The sequence below is a fragment of the Hemitrygon akajei genome, unplaced genomic scaffold (assembly GCF_048418815.1).
Source record: "Hemitrygon akajei unplaced genomic scaffold, sHemAka1.3 Scf000083, whole genome shotgun sequence".
Lineage (NCBI taxonomy): Eukaryota > Metazoa > Chordata > Chondrichthyes > Myliobatiformes > Dasyatidae > Hemitrygon > Hemitrygon akajei.
Window position 1 is genome coordinate 1392961 of NW_027331969.1, and position 14601 is coordinate 1407561.

Consider the following 14601-nt stretch of genomic DNA (forward strand, 5'->3'; position numbering starts at 1 on the left):
TATAAACTATCTGTTGAAACAATCGAGACATAAAATTACTGCCTTGATCAGTTTGTATTTCCTTCGGTAATCCAAAATAAGTAAAGAATTTTATAAGAGCCTTTGTCACAGTTTTAGCTTTTATATTCCTAAGTGGTACTGCCTCTGGAAACCTAGACGAAGTACACATAATAGTCAACAAATACAGATAACCAGTTTTTGTCTTTGGAAATGGATCAACACAATCTACAATAACTTTAGAAAACAGTTCACCAAATGCTGGAATAGGTTGTAATGGAGCTACTGTTGTAAGTTGATTTGGTTAACCCACAATTTGACAAGTATGGCACGTTTTACAAAACATCGCCACATCTTTTCTTAGACCAGGCCAGTAAAAATGTTTTAAAATCTTGTCCACAGTTTTCCTTACCCCTTGATGTCCACCTGAAGGCACACTATGAGCTAAAGTCAAAATCTCATTTCGATAAACTTTCGGGACAACTACCTGGTAAACAATATTCCATTCCTCACTTGCAGGAATTGTAGGTGACCTCCACTTCCTCATGAACACTCCTTTTTCCAAGTAATATCCTACTGACACCTTCTCAATTTCACTACCTAGTAAAGCTTGCTCTCTTAACTTTTCAATCTCAGGATCTCTATTCTGCTCTGCTATCATCTCCTTCCGAGACAGAGATAAATCTTCATAGTCAGACTTACTCCTAGAATCTTGTTCAAACAACAAAGGTAAGAAAGTCTCTGACACATCCTCAAAACTCGAATCCTGAGTTGAACATTCCTGAGTAACAACCTCATTCTGCACATCAATCCTTTTAGCCATAGCTCTAGTCACAACACAGGAAGAATCTGTGTTAGAATTCATCTCTGGCTCCTCTGACTCCATTGTTAAATGCACTTCAGGAAAAACTTGTCCACCTGCCAAGTCATTACCTAACAATAAAGAAATACCCTTCACAGGTAAGCTATGCTGTAATCCTACTTAAACAAATCCTGTAACTAACCCTGATTTTAAATTTACTTTATGTAAATGTAGAGGCATAAAATCACTCCCAACACCTCTTATGTAATTTACCTCACCAGTATCACTCTCTTCATTAAACTTCAACACACTGTCTAACATCAGTGATTGAGAAGCTCCAGTATCCCTAAGGATTATTATTGGCACCAGAGTAGATCCTTCTTTCAAGGATACAAACCCTTCAGTTATAAAATGATCATATCCCTTTCTAACTTGGTCAGACTCTAACAAAGCCTCATTTGTGTTTACCAGATCCTGTAATTTTACAGGTTCTTCAGTATGTTGCACACAAGCATCTGGAACTGCTTCTTTCTCTTTCTTTTTCAATTTGAAACAGTTAGCTAATACATGGCCAGGCTTCTTACAATAGTTACAAATAAGACCAAACTGTCTTTCCTTCACAGGTTTTCCTTCCTCCTTACCTTTCTCATTAACCTCTGATTTAATTTCTGATTTACCTAGAGTCTCCATGTTATTTTTCCTCTTAAAAATTCTGCCCTGAGGAAATGAATTCTTATGGATTAAAACATACTCATCAGCTAATCTAGCACAGTCCTGCAATTTATCAGTATCCCTCTCATTTAAGTAGGTCCTTACTTCAAGAGGAATGCTTCTATTAAATTCCTCCATTAAAATCAGCTCTCTCAATGTATCATAGTCCCCATTTACATTTTTAGAAGAAACCCATCTCTCAAAACACACAGCTTTATCATAGGCAAATTCCACATAAGTCCACAGACTTTTTCAAACTTCTAAATCTTTCTCTATATGCTTCTGGGACTAATTCGTATGCTTTGAGTATATGCATTTTCACAATATCATAATCAAGTGCTTGCGCAGCAGTTAAAGCTGTATAAACTTGTTGTGCTTTACCTTTAATTACACTCTGTAACAACACTGTCCATTTATCTTTCGGCCACACTGACATCCGAGCAATAGTTTCAAAATGTTGAAAATATCTTTCCACTTCTGCTTCACTGAATGGAGGGACCAATTTATTTTCTTGAACAGCAACAAACCAGAAGACTGTTTCCCAGACCTTAATTCCTCCATTGCATATTCAAATTATCTCTGTTTTTGTTCAGCCTCTAATTTACAACGCTCTAACATCATTTGTTCGATTTGCAACTGCATCTCCAGATTACTTATTGGAAACGACTCTAAAACCGAATCATCAAAAACACCCGAATCCACAAAGTGAGACGCGATTTTTCTCTGTATAACAGCCTTTGATGTAGTCCTCAAAATACCTTTAAGTTGCAATCTACTAGCTATCTCAGACATCTCAGTCTTTTTCGCCTTCGCTAACAACTCCGCGCCTGGCGAATCCAGAAACTCATCAATATTCATCGTTGCCGAATACCACTCACAAGCCAATCAAACAAAATAATCGAGTACTCCCCGTGTCCAAAACACCGACTCAAAATTCAACAAGCTTTTAAACTCAAACGATCCAATCCGGACGCAGCTTCCATATTTATGTTACGTATTCAGGCAACATTAAATATATATGAGTTAGGCAAGGGTTTTTATAACAAATAACACGTTTATTAAACACTGAAAACAAGCCCCCCAAAAGTAAACAAACACTAACGTAACCGGAAATCAGCTGCTGTGCGGCAGCTTAACAGTTCTTAAAGCGATGCAGCAAAAACAGTTTTTTAAAGTGGTATTGCCAAAAGTTCAAAATGCTCACAGTCCATTTAAAAAGAGAGACTTTTAAGGCGATTTAAATCCTCTTCCACGTCGTTTCTCTTCCGTTTCCAAAGTCGAACTCTTCCCACGAAGAATTTTATGAAACGTAACGGCTTAAAGGCACTGACCTTTCCTTTATCACCATTCTCAATCCTTTCTGGTATTTCCCAGGGATTAACACGAGAATAGTCAACGAAATCCTTCCGAATAAGGATCAAACAAGGTCGAACCCGTTTCACCGTCGAAATTCGATTCTCCTCAATCTTTAACTCCCGAACTCCGATCTTCACTCTCCACCGATTCTTAACCAACAGTATTGTAAAGAAACTGCTGGCAATGACCTTTTAAACTATAGGCATTAGTTAAAACTTCATCTTTCAACTAAACTGCGTCATCACATTAAATCACGCAGTGGCATGAAGTCAACGTGGCAAATCTAGCCACGAACTGCCCCCACCTCACAGGGACGTGTCTTCCTCTTATACCCTGTAAAGAAAATCTGTCACATGATCTCTACTGGCGGGAATATGACGTCACTCCACCATCACAAGACCATTACCTCAAGCCCAGTATAGCTTCAACCCCAGTCACGTGTCACGAGTACGTAACAACATCCATTATATTCCTAGTGAATCAGACTTATTATTATTGACCACAACAGTCACTGTGATCATATTATGAGACTGTTTCTCATAATATGGTTTTATCATATTTGTATAACAAAGTTGCTTTGACGTTTTACAATCTGGAGTTTTTATCATGTAATCCACATCATTAATTTTAGATATAATTTCATAAGGACCATGAAATTTAGCTTGTAACGGATTCGTTTCCACTGGAAAAAGAAGCAGCACCTTATCTCCAGGCTTAAACGCTTCATCCTAGCTTCTTTATCGTACCAGGTTTTCATTTTCTCCTGAGCCGATTTTAAATTTTACCTGGCTGACTGACATGCTTTATGTAATCTGCCTTTAAATTTTAAAACATAGTCCAGCAAATTAGTGTGTACCTCTTTATTAATCGATTGTTCTTTTAATAAGGTCCAAGGTCCTATAACACTATGCCCTAATACAAGTTAAAATGGACTGAAACCTAGTGATTCTTGAACCAACTCACTTACTGCAAATATAAGTAAGTTATACCCTCATCCCAATCATTTTCATTTTCCACACAATACGTCCTAATCATAGACTTCAGGGTACAATGAAACCTCTTCAAGGCACCTTGCGATTCTGGATGGTATGCAGACGGAGTAATTTGTTTAGCTCCCATTTTATAAACTATCCGTTGAAACAATCCAGCAATAAAATTACTGCCTTGAGCAGATTGTATTTCCTTAGGAAACCCAAAATAAGTAAAGAATTTTATTAGAGCCTTTGTTACAGTTTTAGTTGTTATATTCCTAAATGGTACTGCCTCTGGAAAGCTAGATGCAGTACACAGCAAGTACGGATGGCCAGTTTTTGTTTTTGGTAATGGTCCTAAATAATCTATAATAATTTTGGAAAACGGTTCACCAAGTGCCGAATAAGTTGCAGTGGGGCCACTGGAGTTACTTTATTAGGTTTACCCACTATTTGGCAAGTATGGCACGTTCCGCAAAACGTCGCCACATCTTTTCTCAAAGCAGGCCAGTAATAATGTTCAAAAATCTTGTCTACAGTTTTCCTCACCCTTTGAGCCTATGGGCTAAAGTTAAAATCTGATTGCCATAAACTTTGGGAACGACTAACTGGTGAACAATATTCCATTCATCACTTGCAGGAATTGAAGGCGATCTCCGCTTCTTCGTCAATACTCCTTTCTCAAAATAATATCCTACTGGCAACTTATCAGTTTCACTATCCGGTAAAACTTGTTCTTTTAATTTGTAATCCCAGGGTCTGTACTCTGCACTGATATAATCTCCTTCCGAGTCAGAGACAAATCTTCATGGTCAGACTTGCTCCAAAACCTTGTTCAAACAATGAAGGTATGAAAGTTTCTGACACATCCTCAAAATTCGAATCCTGAGCTGATCAATCATGGGTAACAACATCATTCTGCACATCAAGCTTTTTAGCCGTAACTCGATTTACAACACAGGAGGAATCTGTGTTTGAATCCATCCGTGGTTCCTCTGACTTTATCGTCAAATGCACTACAGGAAAAACCTGTCCATTTGCAAAGTCATTTCCTAACAATAAATAAATATCCGACACAGGTAAGTTAGGTTGTAGCCCTACTTTAACAAGTCCTGTAACTAACCCTGACCATAAATTTAATCTATGCAAATCTACAGCCATAATGGCACTCCTAAAACCTTGTATAAAGTTTACCTTCCCAGTATCAGACTCATCATTAAACTTTAACAAACTGTCCAACATCAGTTATTGAGAAGATCCAGTATCACTAAGGAATTTTACTGGCACCGGAGTGGAACCCTCTTCCAAGGATACAAATCCTTCAGTTAGAAAATGATCATATCCCTTCTTAAATTGGTCAGATTCTAACAAAGCCTCATTTCTCCTTCCTCTTCAAATGGAAACAGTTGGCTATTACGTGACTAGGTTTCTTACAATAATTGCAAATGGGACCGAACTATCTTTCCTTCACAGGGTTTTCTTCCTCCTTACTTTTCTCACTAACTTCTGATTTAATTTCTGGTTTACCTTGATTCAACGTGTTACTTTTCCTTTTAAAAGTTCTGCTCTGATGAAATTTATTCTTGTGGATTAAAGCATACTGATCAGCTAAATGAGCAGAGTCCTGCAATGTAGTAGTGGCACTCTCATTTATGTATGTCTTTACTTCAACACAGATGCTCCGTTTAAATCTCTCCATTAAAATCTGCTCTTACAATGTATTATGGTCCCCGATTTGATTTTTTAGAGGAAACCCATCTCTCAAAACACACAGCTTTATCGTAGGTGAATTTCACAGATTTCTTTAAATTTCGGAATCTTTCTCTATATGCTTCTGGAACTAGCTCATACGCCTTTAATATATGCAGTTTCAAAGTATAATAATCAAGTGCTTGCTCAGCAGTTAAAGCCGTATAAACTTGTTGTGCTTTGACTTTAATTACACTCTGTAACAACACTGGCCATTTCTCTTTCGGCCTCTCTGAATTTCAAAATGTTGAAAATATTTCTCTACTTCTGTTTCATTAAATGGAGGGACCAGTTTAATTTCCGGACTAACACCAAACGTTGTCCTTGAACCAGAAGACTGATTCTCAGACTTTACTTCCGCCATCGCATTTCAAATTCCCTCTATAGTTTCTCAGCTTCTAACCGACATAGTTCCAAGTTAGATTCCAATTGCTTCTTTTTATTTTCAGCTTCTATTCGACTTAGTTCCAAGTTAGCTTCCAGTTGCGCTGTTTTATTTCAGCTTCTATTCTAAGATTTTTCTAAAGCTACTTGTTGCATGTGTACCTGGATCGCTGTCCAGGGAACCTGTCGAACACCGTTTCATCCAAAACACCCGAATCTATGTAGTGTTCCGAGATTTTCCTCTGAATTATACGCTTTGTTGTAACCTTCGAAATACCTTCAATAAGTTCCAACCTGCTGGCTATCTCAGATGCATCACTCTTTGACGCCTTCGCTTATAACTCTGGATCTGCCCATGTCAGGAAGTCGTCTTATTCATTGTTGCAGAATACCATTCAGAAACAACAGAATAGATCCAAAACACCAATCGATAATTGAACAAGCATTTAAGCACAAAAACTGTTCTTATCCCACGAATTGTTATGATTCAGCAACGATGAATGTAGAATTGAGACAGTTTTTTTTTATAAACAAATAGAAGCTTTATTACACACTGCTCAACAAAAACACCAAAAGTAAATAAACGACCAACTTAACCGGAAGTCAGCTGCTATACGGCAACTCGAATAGTTCTTAAAACAGGAAATACGAACACAGCTCTTAAAAACAGTAATGAAAAAGTCCAAATGACTTACACAGTCAGTTAGAAGAGATTTTCTGAGAAGTAACGAATTCTTCTACGACGCGACGTTACTGCTGAATCCAGCCGAAATATGCCTTGCCCGAAGGATTTACGATGAAGGAAATAAAACGGCTTAAAAGGACTGCCCTTTTCCGTTTGGCGAATACCTCACCACCCCAGTCCTTTCTGCTCTTACAGCAGAGTCTGTCGTGGGTGCAGATGACCAATTCCTTCAAAATGAGGATCAAATAAGGTCGAAGCTGTTTTACCGCCGACAACACCAACTTCTCTCGATCCTTCAGCTTCCCAAAATAATTATTCACTCACCGACTGCAATTTAACTAGTAGCGATTTTCAGATTTTCAGCGATTCTTACAGCAGAAATTAAACCCCCAATTTAAAACGAAATTGCGTCATGAAATCAAATGCGCAGCAGAACGGCGTCACTGACGAATTAAGCCATGAACTGACCTGTGTCACAGCGAGGGGTTCTCCTTTTAAGCCTGTTGAAAAAAGCCTTCACATGACCTCTCACTGGCGGGAAAATTATATCACTCCACCATCACAAGACCGTTACATCATGCCCAGTAATGCTTCAATTACATCATGTTCATGTGCCTGTCACAAGACAGCCACGGGTACGTAACATACTCAGAACTTGCATTATAGAGGTGAATGTAGCAAAAGCTGTCTTTACGACCCTAGCTAGCTGTGACCCCACTTTTAGGGAATTATGTACCTGTATTCCTAGATCCCTCTGTTCTTCCGGGTCTTACAATTCACCTTGTTGGTTCTACCTTGGTTTCTCCTTCTAAAGTGCAAAACCTCACAATTGTCTGCATTAAACTCCATCTGCCATTTGTCAGGCCATTTTTCAGCGGTCCGAATTCCTCTGCAAGCTTTGAAAACCTTCCTCATTGTCCACTACACCTCCAATCTTTGTATCATCAGAAATTTGCTGATCCAATTTAACACATTATCATCCAGATCATTGATATAGATGACAAATAACAATGTACAATGTTCCACTCAGAGAACCAATCCTCCACTACCACTCTTTGGGTTCTCCCACTGAGTTAATGTCTAATCCAATTTACTACCTCTCCATGTATACCTAGCGACTGAATCTTCCTAACTGACCTCTCATGCGGGACCTTGTCAAATGCCTTAATGAAATCTATGTTGACAACATCCACTTCATCCACTTTCCTGGTGACCTCCTCGAAAAACTCTAATAGATTGGTTAAACATGACCTACCACGCACAAAGCCATGTTGACTCTCCCTAATAAGTCACTATATATCCAAATACTTGTAGATCCTATTTCTTAGTACTGCTTCCAGTAATTTACCTACTACTTACTACAAACCTACCAGCCTATAATTTCCAGGATTACTTTTAGAGCCTTTTTTACAACAACGGAACAACATGAGCTATCCTCCAATACTCCGGCACCTCAGCCGTAGATACCGACATTTTAAATATATCTGCCAGGGCCTCTGCAGTTTCAACACCAGTCTCCTTCAAGGTCCAAGGGAATACCCTGTTAGGTCCTAGGGATTTTTTTACTCTGATTTGCCTCAAGACAGTAAGCACCTCCTCCTCTTCAATCTGTGTAGGTTCAACCACCTCGCTACTTGTTTGCCTTATTTCCATAGATTCCATGCCATTTTCCTTAGTAAATACAGACTCAAAAAAATAACAATTTAAGATTCCACCCCCCCCCCCCCGCCCATTTCTTTTGGTTCCATACATAGCCGACCACTCTGATCTTCAAGAGAGCCAATTTTATCTCTTACTATCCCTTGTCTCTTAATATACCTGCAGAAGATATTTGGATTATCCTTCACCTTGACTGCCAAAGCAACCTCATGACTTAGCCCTCCTGATTCATCTCTTACCTTTGCCCTTTTTATTCTTCTCAAGTACCTTATTTGCTTCCTGTTGCCTGTACATGTTATACATCTCTTTTTTCTTCTTTATCAGAGTTCCAATATCCCTCGAGAACCAAGGTTCCTTTTTCTTATTCACTTTCCCTTGAACCCTGACAGGAACATACAAACTCTGCACCCTCAATATTTCTCAATTGAAGGCCTCCCACTTACCAACTACATCCTTGCCAGAAAAAAACGTGTCCCAATCCACGCTTTTTAGATCCTTTCTCGTTTCTTCAAATTTGGCCTTTATCCAGTTTAGAACCGCAACCCGAGGACCAGATCTATCTTTATCCATGATCAAGTTGAAACTAATGATGTTATGATCACTGGGACCAATGTGCTCCCTTACACACACTTCTGTCACATGTCCTAACTCGTTTCCTAATAGGAGATCTAATATTGCATCCTCTCGAGTTGGTACCTCTATATATTGATTTAGAAAACTTTCCTGAACACATTTTACAAACTCTAACCCGTCTAAACCTTACAGTATGGGAGCGGGAAATTAAAATCCCCTGCGACCACAACTTTATGATTTCTGCAGATGTCTGCTATATCTCTGAAGATTTTCTCCTCCAATTCTCACTGACTTCATCCCTCTGCCTCTATAACGTCTGAAGAGAGAGAGAGAGAGAGAGAGAGAGAGAGAGAGAGAGAGAGAGAGAGAGAGAGAGAGAGAGAGAGAGAGAGAGAGAGAGAGAGAGAGAGAGAGAGAGAGAGAGAGAGAGAGAGAGAGGGGGGGGAGTCCCAACTGCCTGCATGCACCGATTCGAAGAGTTCTTATAGACAAGGCAAAAAGAAAGTTCAAATCAACAAGGACAAGCAAGCTGGATCAACTCAGCAGGTCGGGCAGCATCCGTTGAAATGAGCAGTTAACGTTTCGGGTCGAGACTCTTCGTGAGGACTGAAGGAGGGGGCAGGAGCCCCATAAAGAAGGTGGGGGGAGGGTGGAAGGTGCCAGGTGAAAAAAACAATCAGAGGAAAGAGCAAGGATTGGGGGAGGGTGAGTAGATAGCCCGGAGAGGTGAAGAAGGAATGTGAGGAGAAAGCAGTATGGGTCGTAGAAGAAGGCAGAAGCATGAGAGAGGAGATAGGTAGCTAGAAGAGGAGGCAGAGTGAAAGTGGGATGGTGGAAGGGAGAGGGAAGGAATTACCGGAATTTGGAGAATTAGATGTTCATACCAAGGGGCTGGAGACTACCTAGACGGTATATGAGGTGTTGCTCCTCCAACCTGAGTTTGGCCTCATCATGGCAGTAGAGGAGGCCATGTTTGGATATCTCCGAGTGGGAATGTGAAGCAGAACTGAAGTGGGTGGCAACCACAAGAGACAGGATCTCCCGGTTGCCCCTGCCCCCTGCTTCTTCAGTCCTGACGAAGGGTCTCGGCCCGAAATGTTGACTGCCCATTTCAACGAATGCTGCCCGACCTGCTGAGTTGATCCAGCTTATTTGTACGTGATGATTTGACCACAGCATCTGCAGTGTACTTTGTGTTTAAAGTTCAAATCAATGTGTGTTCCCATTGATCACATTAAACACAATCCACTGAACAAACACACAGTGTCAACTATTTTCACTCATTGTGCCATTATCTAACATACCTAGTCCTCAAGGTGAACTAGTTGGACACTCGTTTGATATTGCCTCAAAAGATTTTCAGTGGAGCTGCCCCGAATATTTTTTATGTTTGCAATGCTTGAATCGCTAAACATATTTTTATAATGATACTCCTGATCTATTTTTTTAAACAAACTAGTTCGCCTTCTACTTCCGACCATTTATAACATTGCTAGTAGCGGGTGGATAAATAAGATCAAGCGAGTTCAATGTGGATGAAATTATCTCTGCGCTGCCCGATCTTTCTTGTAGTGCTTCAGACGAATACATCGGCTCGTTACATTTCCAAAGAGAAATTCAATTACGTTCAAGGATATCTCGTCATTTCAGCAAATCCAACAAATCTGAGCTCATGCAGAAACGCTCTACACAAGCAGCAATTTATGACAATGAATACCACAGATCCTCCGCCCGCAGACTATAGAAATCCCTCCTCATCTCTGTTCTAAAGGGACCTCCATCTGTTCTGCGCCATGTAGATCAGATGCTGAAGGAGGAGCGTGATATGTTTGCCTTCACCATAGGTGCATTGCTGGAGCTGGATCACCGTGTGCAGTTCAAATCACAGCACCGTAGGAAGGATGCAGTTAAGCAGTAAATGGTGCAGAATATCCCCATGCACGTTAACTGAACTGGAGAGCTTGATTTCGATCGAATCATTGGATGGGTGGGAACTGTTTCTCTCGGTGGTTTGCCGGATGATGAGCTTAATTTAAAATTAAAATTTAAAATACATGAGAGAAATAAGACAAAAAAGTGCAATCCTAGAAATCACAACTTTAAAGTGAGAGCGACAGGGTAAGTTGAATAATGTGCGAGATGAGAGTATTTCTTTATAGGAACATTAAAAAATCATTAGAAAAATAGAATACCTACAGCACAATGCAAGCTCTTCATCAAACAAAGTTGTGCCGAACGTGTCCGTACATTGGAACTTACTAGGCTTACCCATGTCCTTCTGTTTTTCTAAGCTTTACGTACCTATCCAAAAGCCCCTTAAAAGATCCTATCTTATCCGCCTCCACCACTGTTGCCGGCAGCCCATTCCAATCACTCACCACTCTCTGCGTAAAAAGACTTACCACTGACATCTCCTCTGTACCTACTCCCAAGCACCTTAAACCTGTGCCCTCTTGTGGCAGCCATTTCAGCCCTGGGATAAAGCCTCCGAATATCCACACGATCAATGCCCCTCATCATCTTATACACCTGTATCAGGTCACCTCTCATCTTCCGTCGCTCCAAGGAGAAAAGGCCGAGTTCAATCAATCCCTTTTCATAAGGCATGCTCTCCAATAGAGGCAACACTCTTGTGCGCCCTTTTCTATCGTTTCCACGTCCTCCCTGTTGTGAAGCAACTAGAACTGAGCACTTGACTCCAAGTGGGGTCTTACCAGGGTCCGATATAGTTGCACATTACCCATCGGCTACAAAATTCAATTCCACGATTGATGAAGGCCAATACACAGTATGCCTTCTTAACCACAGAGTCAACCGGCACTGCTTCTTTGAGCACCTGTTGGACTCGGACCCCAAGATTCCTTTGAATTTCCACACTACCAAGAGCCTTACCATTAATACAATATTCTACAATCATATTTGACCTACCAAAATGAACCACTTTACACTTATCTGTGTTGAACTCCATCTGCCACTTTTCAGTCCAATTTTGCATTCTATCAAATTACCGCTGCTCCTTCTGACAGCCCTCCAAGCTATTTACAACACACCCGATCTTTGTGTCATTAGCAAATTTACTAACACATCCCACCACTCCTTACCCAGGTCATTTGCAAAATCACGAAGTGTAAGGGTCCCAGAACAGATCCCCGAGGCGCACTACTTGTAACCGACCTCCATGCAGAATATGGCCCGTCTACAACCACTCCTTTCCTTCTGTGGGAGAGCCATGTTGAGAGTTGTCGGTGGCTGGCTTAACAGCATGGGGAGTGCTGGAAGCATTTATGATCGCGGCACTTAAGGGCGCTGAGATAGTGCTGCATACCACGTGGGAATCTTGTGAGTGCACATGACCATGATATAATCGAGCCTCTGCTGAGCATGACGTAATGGTCTTGTGATGGTGGAGTAATGTAATCATGTGATGGCCTCTTTCAACAGGTATAAAAGGAGAACACATCGCTGTGACGCAGGTCAGTTTGTGGTTTAATTCGTCAGTGATTCCGTTCTGCTGCGTATGTGATTTCATGACGCAGTTTCGTTTTAAACTGGAGTTTTAATTTCTACTGTAAGAATTGTTGTGCCGGCAGTTCTGAAAATCGCTACAGTTAAAGTCCAGTCGGAGAGTGAATAATTATCGAAGTTCGGGAAGCTGAAGGATCGAGAGAAGTTGGTGTTGTCGGCGGTAAAACAGGTTCGACCTTATTTGATCTTCATTCTGAAGGAATTGGTAATCTGCACCAACGATGGACCCTGCTGTAAGAGCAGAAAGGACTGGGGCAGTCAGCTATTCGCCGAAAGGAAAAGGTCAGTCCATTTAATCCGTTTTCTTTCATTCCTCGTAAATCCTTCCAGCAAGGCATATTTCGGCGGGGATCAGCAGTAACGTCACTTCATAAGAGAATCTATTACTTCAAGGAAAGTTATCTTAATTGACTGTGTAAATCATTAGGAGTTTTGCATTTACTACTTTTAAGAACTATGTTCGCATTTTTCATTTTAAGAACTGTTCGAGCTGCCGTATAGCAACTGACTTCCGGGTAAGATAATCGTTTCATTAGTCGTTTGTTATCAAAACCTGTGTCTATTTCATATTCATTGTTGCTGAATCGTAACAATAGGCACATGAATATTTAGGAAAAGGAAGGATATGAATTACACAGAAACAAAAGAGAGTTAGTTTCATTACGTATTGTGTTCAGCAGAGACATCGTGAGCCATGATGCTATTCATGACCTATTGTTGCTGCATCGTAACAATTGGGGGCTCTTCCGGTATCAGTACAATTTTATTTTTGCTTAAATGTTTATTTAACTATCGATCGGTGTTTGGGAAAAGGGGATTACGCGATTCTTTTGTTTGATTTGTTTGTCAGTGGTATTAGGCAACAATGAATATTGAAGACTTCCTGGAATCACCAGACCCACAGTTATTATCCAAGGCGAAAAAGAGTGATGTATCTGTGATTGCCAGCAGGTTCGAACTTAAAGGTATTTCGAAGGTTACAACAAAACCTGTAATTCAGAGAAAAATCGCAGAACACTCTATAGGTTATGGTGTTTTTGATGAAAATATTTTTGACAGAAGCTGAACTAATACAGAAGCAATTGGAAGCTAACTAAGAATTAAATCGATTAGAAGCTGAAAATAAAACGAAACCACTGGAAGCTCACTTGGAACTAAGTTGGTTAGAAGCTGAAAATCAACAGAGGGAATTTGAACTTGCGATGGCGGAATTAAAGTCTGATAATCAGTCTTCTGGTTCTAGGAAAACGTTTGCTGTTAGTCAGGAAATTAAATTGGTCCTCAATTTAGTGAAACTGCACAAATTAAAGGTGTATGAGATAGTTCCGGAAGCAGTTTTTTACATTTGTGTTTTTTTTTGTAAATAGTTAATTGTTAAAAATGTGTTAATGACCATATAACCATATAACAATTACTGCACGGGGACAGGCCATCTCTGGCCTTCTAGTCCATGCCGAACGCTACTCCCACCGACCTGCCCTCAACCCTCCATTCCATTCCAACCATACCCATCCAATTTTACTTTAAATGAAAATATCGAACCTGCTTCTACCACTTCTACTGAAAGCTCGTTCCATACAGCTACCACTCTCCGAGTAAAGAAATTCCCCCTTGTGTTACCCCTAAACTATTGCTCCCTAACTCTCAACTCACGCCCTTTTGTTTGAATCTCCCCTACTCTCAATGGAAAAAGCCTATCCACGTCAACTCTATCTATCCCTCTCATAATTTTAAATTCCTCTATCAAATCCCCCCTCAACCTTCACACTCCAAAGAATAAAGACCTAACTTGTTCAACCTTTCTTTGTAACTTAGGTGCTGAAACCCAGTTAACGTTCAAGTAAATCTTCCCTGTACTCTCTCTATTTCGTTGAGACCTTTCCTATAATTCTTTCCGAACATTACATCCCAATTCCTATACTGGATGCTCTGATTTATAAAGGCCAGCATACCAGAAGCTTGCTTCACCACCCCATCCACATTAGATTCCACCTTCAGGGAACTATGCACCATCATTCCTAGATCGCTTTGTTCCACCGCACTGTCCCACTTTGATCATTCCCACCAAAATGCAGCACCTCACACTTATCAGCATCAAACTCCATCTGCCATCCTTCAGCCCATTCTTCTAACTGGCCCAAATCCCTCTGCAAGCTCCGAAAACGCACTTCACTATCCACAATGCCACC